The sequence below is a fragment of the Carlito syrichta genome, unplaced genomic scaffold, assembly GCF_000164805.1.
Source record: "Carlito syrichta isolate Samal-C Ts95f unplaced genomic scaffold, Tarsius_syrichta-2.0.1 Scaffold315142, whole genome shotgun sequence".
Lineage (NCBI taxonomy): Eukaryota > Metazoa > Chordata > Mammalia > Primates > Tarsiidae > Carlito > Carlito syrichta.
This window is the reverse complement of record NW_007259238.1, coordinates 983,079-992,257: the sequence shown is the minus strand read 5'-3', so window position 1 is coordinate 992,257 and position 9,179 is coordinate 983,079.

The window sequence follows — 9,179 nt, the reverse complement described above, 5'->3', positions numbered from 1 at the left end:
AACCCACGGGCTCAGGCAATCCACTTACCTCAGCCTCCCAAAGGTGCGGGATTACAGGCTAAGCCACCGAGCCCGGCTAATTGAGTTTATTTTTATTTTTAATTAATTTTTTTTTTGGGCAGAGATAGGGGTCTTGCAGTGTTGCCCAGGCTTGTCAAGCTATTCTCTCACCTAAGCCTCCTGAGTAGCGGGGACTACAGGTGCAAACCACCTTACCTGGCCTCAACTGAAGTTTTAAGAAAATGTATCTCCATATTTTTATTTTTATTTATTATTTTTTTATTATAAAAATGTGGGGTACAATTCAGGATTAGATATACAAACGTTGATTATGCAGGTACCCTTGTTGATGAAGTATGCCCCTCCCTCCCGTAGCAGTTTCCCTCAACTGCCAATCCCACCTCCCCTCCCCTGACAGTTTCCCACTACTGCCAATCCTTTTCTTATAGTATTATAATTTCTATATTTTAAAATAACACAGTTGTATTGCTTCTTTTTGATTTATCAGTTTTAGATATTTTCTCATTTTCTATTATAGAGATTACGGATTTAAGTTTATTTTTCTGCCCCTACCACTCACATGTTAAAGTCCTATCCTTCCAACTTTTCAATTTATTTATAGTCATTTCATTATACATTATTGTGACTATGTAAATGCTAACCAGAGCTCAGCCATGTATAAACTGATCACTTTTCCTTTCCTAACAATTCATTGTTTTCCTTGGTATTAATCATTTCCTTTTTTTTTCTTTTTTTTAAGTCAGGGTCTCACTCTGTTGCCCAGGCTGGAGTGCAGTGGCACGACCATGGCTCACCATAGCCTCAACCTCCTGGGCTCAGCAATCTTTTCGCTTCAACCTCCTGAGTAGCTAGGAGTACAAGCTCAAGCTACCACACCTGGCTAATTTTTAAAATTTTTTTGTAGAGGCAAGGTCTTGCTATGCTGTCCAGCCTGGTCTTGAACTCCTGGCCACAAGCATTCCTCTCACCTCAGCCTCCCAAAGTACCCAGCCTTCATATTTGTTTGCTTATGTACTTAAGACTAATTTTAATTTGACCCTCCATCAGTTGTCTACATCTTCTCTCAAGTTACTCAGACATACGTTTTATCAATTTCAAACTGCTGAAGATGTATAACCTAGACCCTTCTAACGGGAAGACTGGTATTTCCCAGTACATAATGTCATCCTGGTATCTTTCTTCACTCATCTTGGGGTTTCCCTTTGCCACTTCTGTTGGTTTCCTGTATCCTATGTCTTTTATTCTCTCATCTTGGTACAGCATATTCTCCAGTAGCTTCCTGGAAAAGGGTGCATGGGAAATAAATTTTTTAGATCTTGCATATTTGAAAATGTCTGTTCACTCAGCCACTGGATTGATAGTTTGGCTGGATATAGATTATCTTAAGGATTTTGAAGGTGTTGTTATATTGTCCTGTAGTTAGCTTTTTTTTTTTTTTTTCGTGTCCATTCTAAAACACCATTTTTTTTTTTGAGTTGGAGTCTCATTCTGATGTTCAGGCTGGAGTGCAGTGGCATGTTCACGGCCACTGCAGCCTCGACCTGCTGGGCTTAGGTGATCCTTCCACCTCAGCCTTCTAAGTAGCTGGAATTACAGGCACATACCACCACGCCCGGCTACTTTTTGATTTGTTGTAGAGATGAGGTCTTGCCAAGCTGCCCAGGCTAGTCTCGAACCTGTGAGCTCAGTCAGTTCTCACCTCGGCCTCCCAAAGTGCTGGGATTATAGGCGTGAGCCACTGCACCTGACCTATGTAGTTTTCAGAATTGCTGTTGAGAAGCGTGTGTCATTATGATTTATGACCCTTTGTATAAAACCCAATATTTGTCTCTAGAAGCTTGTAGGATATTTTCTGTCCCTTTTATTCTGAATTTCATAACACTAGCTTTGGTATGGATCTCTTTTTTTCCTTTTTGCTGGGCCCATTTCATTCTGGAAACTCATGCCCTTAAATCCTATGAAATTTATTTATTATTAGTTTGTTAATTCTCCTCCTCCCCCACCCTAGTTTTCTCTTTAATACTTTCTAGAATTACTAATTTTTTTTTTTGGGGGGGTTTCACTCTGTCGCCCAGGCTCGAGTGCAATGGCACACTCATGGCCACCCCAGCGTTGACCTGCTGGGTTCTGGTGATCCTTCCTCAGATACCCAGAACTATAGGCGTGCACTACCACACCCCACTAATTTTTGACTTATTGTAGAGTCGAGGTCTTGCCAAGTTGCCCTGGCTGGTGTCAAACCCGCGGGCTCAGATAGTCTACTCGCTTCGGCCTCCCAAAGTGTTGGGATTATAGGCTGAGCCACCACACCCAGCCATTACTACTGTTATTGTAGACCTCACAGACTGGTTCTTTCTTTTCTCCCTTTTTTTCCCCCCATTTTTTGTCTGTTTGCTTTACTATGTAGGAGATTTTTTTTTTTTTTAGTTGGAGTCTCAGTCTGTCACCCGGTCTGGAGTGCAGTGGCACATTCCCAGACACCACAGCCTCGACCTGCTGGACTCAGGTGATCCTTCTGCCTCAGCCTTCCAAGTAGTCGGAACCACAGGCATGCACCAACATGTCCAACTAATTTTTTGATTTATTGTAGAGCGAGGTCTTGCCAAGTTGCCCAGGCTGTTCTCAAATCCATGGGCTCAGGCAATCCTCTTGCCTCTGCCTCCCAAAGTACTGCAACTGGCCTTGTAGGAGATTTATACAACTTTATCTTTCAACTCTTCATTGAATTATACATTTCTTCCATCACAGTCTCAGTTTTCTAAGACTTTTTTTTCCTGTGTTCCTTTATGGGATTTTGCTTTTGTTGGTGGTTGAAACATCTTACAATTCTGAGGATATAAATGCTAATTTATTGGTCTTTTCTTCTTCCTGAATAAAGGCTTTCCCACAAAGTTGCTCTTTTCTTACTTGTCTTCTTCTTGATCATATTAGAGGTATTTCTCAGGTGTCCATTAGTTGTTGCTCATATTTTTTAAAGTATGATTTTATTACACTTGAATACCCAAATTTATTTTTAGACAAAGTTTTCTGACTATTCTGTTTATTTTTCATAATCTTTCTTAGAGGAAATAGGTATTTTATCTCTTAAATTAGGAAGAGGAGACTGGATAATTTTCACTCTTGTTTGAAAACAGGAAAGTTTTATACTCTATGTAGCTTTTTTCACAGGGAGCAGTGGGCAAATTTTTTTTTGTTGTTTGGTTTTTTTTTTTTTTTTTTTTGAGTTGGAGTCTCACTCTGTCGCCCAGACTGGAATGCAGTGGCTGCTCTCGGCCACCGCAGCCTCGACCTGCTGGGCTCTAGCGATCCTTCCGCCTCAGACTTCCAAGTAGCCGGAATTACAGGCATGCACTACCATGCCCCGCTGATTTTTTGATTTATTGTAGAGATGAGGTCTCGCTGCCCAGGCGGGTCTCGAACCCGCAGGCTCAGGCACGGGATTACAGGCTGAGTCACTGAGCCCGGCGGCAAGTTTTTTATGATGAAATGAGAGGCAGAGTATGTGCCAGCTGCTGAGAGTCAGGATTCAGGCGCTTCTGGATCAGGGCACATTTTCTCTCAACCTACCCTTAAGAAGTCCTTTCATTTTCAATTATATACTTGCAAAATTAGCTAGAGTCAAGAGTGGTATTACCACATAAAATACAGGATTCTCAGTTATTTGAATTCCATATAAACAATGAATTAATTGTTTAGTATTAGTATGAGCCATGCAATGTTTGGAACATACCTATACTACAAGATGATTTGTTGTTTATCTGTAATTGAAATTGAAAATGGTACTGTATGTAGTATATTTTTTAAATTATAATTTTTATTTTAGATAATTGTAGATTTACATGAAGCTACAGAAGCCGGGCTCGTTGGCTCAGTCTGTAATCCTGTGCCTTTGGGAGGCTGAGGTGAATGGATTGCCTGAACCCGTGGGTTCATGACCCGCCTGGGCAACTTGGCGAGACCTCATCTCTACAATAAATCAAAAAATCAGCCGAGCATGGTAGCGCATGCCTGTAATTCCGGCTACTCGGAAGGCTGAGGCGGAAGGGTTGCCGGAACCCAGCAGGTCGAGGCTGCGGTTGCTGGGAGCAGCCACTGCACTCCAGTCTGGGTGACAAAGTGAGACTCCGACTCAAAAAAAAAAAAAAAAAAAAAAAGAAAAATAATACAGAGATATCTTGTACCCTTTACCCACTTTTTCCCAGTGGTAACATGTTGCAAAACTTTACTGCAAAGTCACAACTGGGACACTGACTTTGATATAATCAAGATGCAGAACAGTTATCCCTCCTGTTGACCTTTCATAACCACGTTTTTTCTCTACCCCCACACTCAACCCCTGGCAACTACTAATCTCTTCTTCATTTCTAAATTTTGTCATTTCAGGAATGTTATTTAAGTAGGATCATACAGTATATAAGCTGTTAGAGATGCTCTTTTCCTCCCCATTCAGCATAATTCCCTAAAGATTCATCTAGGCAGACCAACCCAGGCAACTTGGTGAGATTTCGTCTCTATAATAAAAAAAAAAATTGCCCGGCGTGGTGGTGCACACCTGTAGTTCTAGCTACTTGGAAGGCTGAGGCAGAAGGATCGCTGGAGCCTAGCAGGTGGACACTGGGATGGCCGTGAGCGTGCATACCACTGCACTCCAGCCTGGGCGAAGGAATAAGACTCCAACTCCAAAAAAAAAAAAAGATTCATCCAGGCCATGCTTTTGAGAAGCTCTGGCCTATCATCTAACTGGGCCATGTTTTCCTAGGGTTGGCCCCCTCCCCTGCCTTGAGGAGGTGAATCTCCTCTTTCTTTCTCTCTCTAGCTTTCTTTCTGAATAAACTATATTTTCCAATCTAAAAAAAAAAATCATCCATGTCATTTTCTATGTCAATAGTTCATTTTTATTGCCAAGTAGTTGTCATCTGTAGCACAGATATACCACAGGTCCTGCACCTGTTGAAAGATATCTGGGTTGTTTCCGGTTTTTGGCTGTTACAAATAAAGTTTCTGTGCACATTCTTGTACAAGTTTTTGTGTGGACATAAATTTTTATTTCTTATGAAATGAAATAATGCCTCGGCGTGCAATTCTGAGTCATATGGCAGTTGCATGTTTAATTTTTTAAGAAATGGCCAAACTTTTCCAGAGCGGCCATACCATTTTCCATTCTCACCAGCAGTGTATGTATGTCCTTGATAGTATTTGGTGTTGCCACTTTTTTTTTTTTAAGCAATACCCATTTTATTTTATTTTATTTATTTATTTATTTTTGAGTTGGAGTCTCACTCTGTCGCCCAGACTGGAGTGCAGTGGCCGCTTCCGGCCACCACAGCCTCAACCTGCTGGGCTCCGGTGATCCTTCAGCCTCAGCCTTCCAAGTAGCCGAAATTACAGGCATGTGCTACCACTCCCGGCTGATTTTTTGATTTATTGTAGAGATGAGGTCTTGCTGCCCAGGCGGGTCTCGAACCCGCGGGCTCAGGCAATCCACTCACCTCAGCGTCTCAAAGGCGCGGGATTACAAGCTGAGCCACCGAGCCCGGCTGCCACTTTTTTATTTTAGCCATACTGATAGGTGTGTAGTGATAGCTCATTGTGACTTAATTTTGCATTTTTCTAACAGTTAATGATGTTGAAAATCTTTTCACGTGCTTATTTGCCATCGGTATATTTTTTTCTGCAAGCCTTTTGTCTATTTTCTAACTGGATTTATTTTCATAAACTTTTCATTTTAGAATAGCTTTTTTTTTTTTTTTTTGGAGTTAGAGTCTCCCTCTGTTGCCCAGACTGGAGCTCCCGGCCACCGCAGCCTCGACCTGCTAGGCTCCGGCGATCCTTCTGCCTCGGCCTTCCGAGTAGCGGGAATTACAGGTGCGTGATACCACGCCCGGCTAATTTTTGATTTATTGTAGAGATGAGGTCTCAGCAAGTGGCCCAGGCGGGTCTCGAACCCATGGGCTCAGGCAATCCACTCACCTCAGCCTCCCACAGCGCGGGATTACAGGCTGAGCCACCGAGCCTGGCAGAATAGCTTTTTTTTTAAGAGAGTGTCACTCTGTAGCCCAGACTGGGGTCCAGTGGCATGATCATGGCTCACTGCAGCGTTGAACTCCTGGACTGAAGTGATCCTCCTGCCTCAGCCTCCCAAGAAGCTAGGAGTACAGGCATGTACCACTATGCCCAGCTAATTAAAAAAATTTTTTTTATAGAAACAACGTCTTGTTATGTAGCCCACGGTAGTCTTGAACTCCTGGTGCAAGCAGTCTTCCTGTTTCAGCCTCCCAAAATGCTGAGATTACAGGCGTGAGCCACCAGCCCTAGTTTAGAATAGATTTACAGAAAAATGATGTTACTACAGAAAACTCCCGTATAACCCTCATTTAGTGAGGGTTTAAAACATTAGTGTGGTATGCCTGTCATAATTAAAGGACCAGTACTGATACATTCTTAACAAAAGTTCATACTTTATTCAGATTTTTTAAGTTTTTACCTAATATTCCTTTTCCAGGATCCCATCCAGGTTATTACCTTATATTTAGTAATCATGTCTTCTTAGGGGACTCTTGGCTGTGACAGTTTATCAGGTTTTCCTTGTTTATGATGACCCTGACAGTTTTGAGGTGAGCTTTGTCTGATTTTTTTTTTTTCATAATTAGACCGGTGCTGTGGGTCTTTAGGAGGACTCAGACTATAGAGATGACTTACCCTTGCCATCAATATATCAAGGGTATATACTATCAACATGACTTATACTGTTCATGTTAACTTAAATCACCTGACTGAAGTAGTGTTTGCCAGATTTCTTCACTATAAAACCTCTGAATGAAGCCTCACGATTAAAGAGTGGGGAATTATTCATCATCTCCTTGAAAGTGGACTGTCTGCATTCATCATTTAGAGTTTCTTTGCTAGGAAGATTTGTTTATTCCCTTTCTTTATTTAATTTCAGTATAGACTTATGGATTTTTTTTAATACTTTGGTTTATGGTCTAGCCCCTTATTTATTTTGTTGCTCAGATTATTCTGCTTTTACCTTTGGGAGCTCTTTCTGTTGGCTCCTGTGTTCTTTGGACATATGCCCATTGTTGTGTGTGTTTTGTTTTGTTTTGTCTTGTTTTTTAGCTCGGCCATACTTTCTGACACTACAAGATGCTCCAGGCTCATCCTGTATGCTTCTTATTCCAGATTCTAGTCCTCGAGTCAGTTGTTTTCCAAGGAGCCCTGTTTCCACCTTTTTTTTTTTTAGCCAGGCTCTCACTCTGCCATCTAGCCTGGAATACAGTGGCACAGATCATGGCTCACCACAGCCTCAACCTCCGGGGCTCAGGTAGTCCTTCCACCTCAGCCTCCCAAGTAGCTGGGACTATAAGTGTGTGCTACCACACCTAGCTAATTGTTTGCTTTTTTGTAGAGACAAAGTCTCGCTATGTTGCCCAGGCTGGTCTCAAACTCCCGGGCTCAAGCAATCCTCTCGTCTCAGCCTCTCAGATTCCAAGATTCTCCTGGGCACGGTGGCTCACGCCTGTAATCCCAGCACTTTGGGAGGCCAAGGCTGGAGGATTGCTTTAGCCCAGGAGTTCAAGACTAGCCTGAGCAATACAGTGAGATCTCATCTCTACAAAAAGCAACAATTAGCCAGATGTGATGGCACATGCCATTCTAGCTATTTGGGAGGCTGAGGCGGAAGGATTGCCTGAGCCCAGGAGGTCGAGGCTGTGGTGAGCCATGATTGTGCCACTGCACTCCAGCCTCACTGACAGAGTGAGACCCTGACACAGAAAAAAAAAAAAAAAAAGAAATCAAGATTTGTCTCCACTTTTTGTCTTTTCACTAGTGAATTTTGAGAGTTTAAAGCTGTTTTATTTTTTATTTTATTTTTTTGAGTTGGAGTCTCACTCTGTTGCCCAGACTGGAGTGCAGTGGCCGCTCCCGGCCACCACAGCCTTGACCTGCTGGGCTCCGCAATCCTTCCGCCTCAGCCTTCCGAGTAGCCGGAATTACAGGCATGCGCTATCACGCCCGGCTGATTTTTTGATTTATTGTAGAGATGAGGTCTTGCCAAGTTGCCCAGGCGGTCTTGAACCCGCTGGCTCAGCCAATCCACTCACCTCAGCCTCCCAAAATGCGAGATTGCAGGCTGAGCCACCGAGCCCGGCTTATTTATTTATTTTTTTGAGTCAGAGTATCACTCTGTCGCCCAGGCTGGAGTGCAGTGGCACGCTCATGGCCACTGTAGCCATGACCTACTGGGCTTAGGTGATTCTTACTCCTAAGCTTTCCAAGTAGCTGGAACTATAGGCACACACCACCACACCTAGCTGATTTTTTTATTTATTGTAGAGACAAGGCCTCCCCATGTTGCTTAGGCAGGTCTTAAATCTCTGAACTAAATCAGTCCTCTTGCCTCCGCCTCCTGAAGTGCTGGGATTATAGGCATGAGCCACTGTGCCCGGCTGAGAGTGTAAAGTTTTATAAATGCTAGACCCTTGTCAGATATGTGGTTTGCAAATATTTTATTCCAATCTATAGCTTGTCTTTTCATCCTCTTAACATGGTCTTTTATACAGCAAGATTTTTAATTTTCATGAAGTCCAGTTTATCATTTTTTTCTTGTAAAGAAAATACTTTTTTCCTTTTAAATGATAGGACTTTGGGTGTCAAGAACTTTTTGCATACCCCTAGTTCCTGGAGATTTTCTCCTATGTTTTTTTCTGAAAGTTTTACACTTTATATTTGCATTTGCTGTATTTACATTTGCTCAACCTGGCAACCCTAGCCAAGAGGAGACCTTGACTTTGTGGAAACTTCCTAGGCATAGAGAAGAGCCACCTTGCTGCACAGCTTGAACTGAAGTTATCACTTCCTCTCTAAACAAATTCAGCCCTTATTGAAGTAAGACGGAAATCTTAGGGAAAATAGAAATCGCCTTCCTCAAAGTGAAAATAAGAGAAATTACATTGTGGGCAGGAACTATTCAGTTATGGCTGTAAAGTACTAAAATGCATTTTCATGAATGGTTTATGAGCTTATAAAACCACTAGCTTTGGGCTAGAAGAGAACATCACACCAGATGTCTCTAAGGTTTCTTCTAATTTTAACATTCTTACTTTATATACAAAGTAAGTGGTAGAGCTGGAATTGTTGGTCAAGTCTTCTTGTTTCCT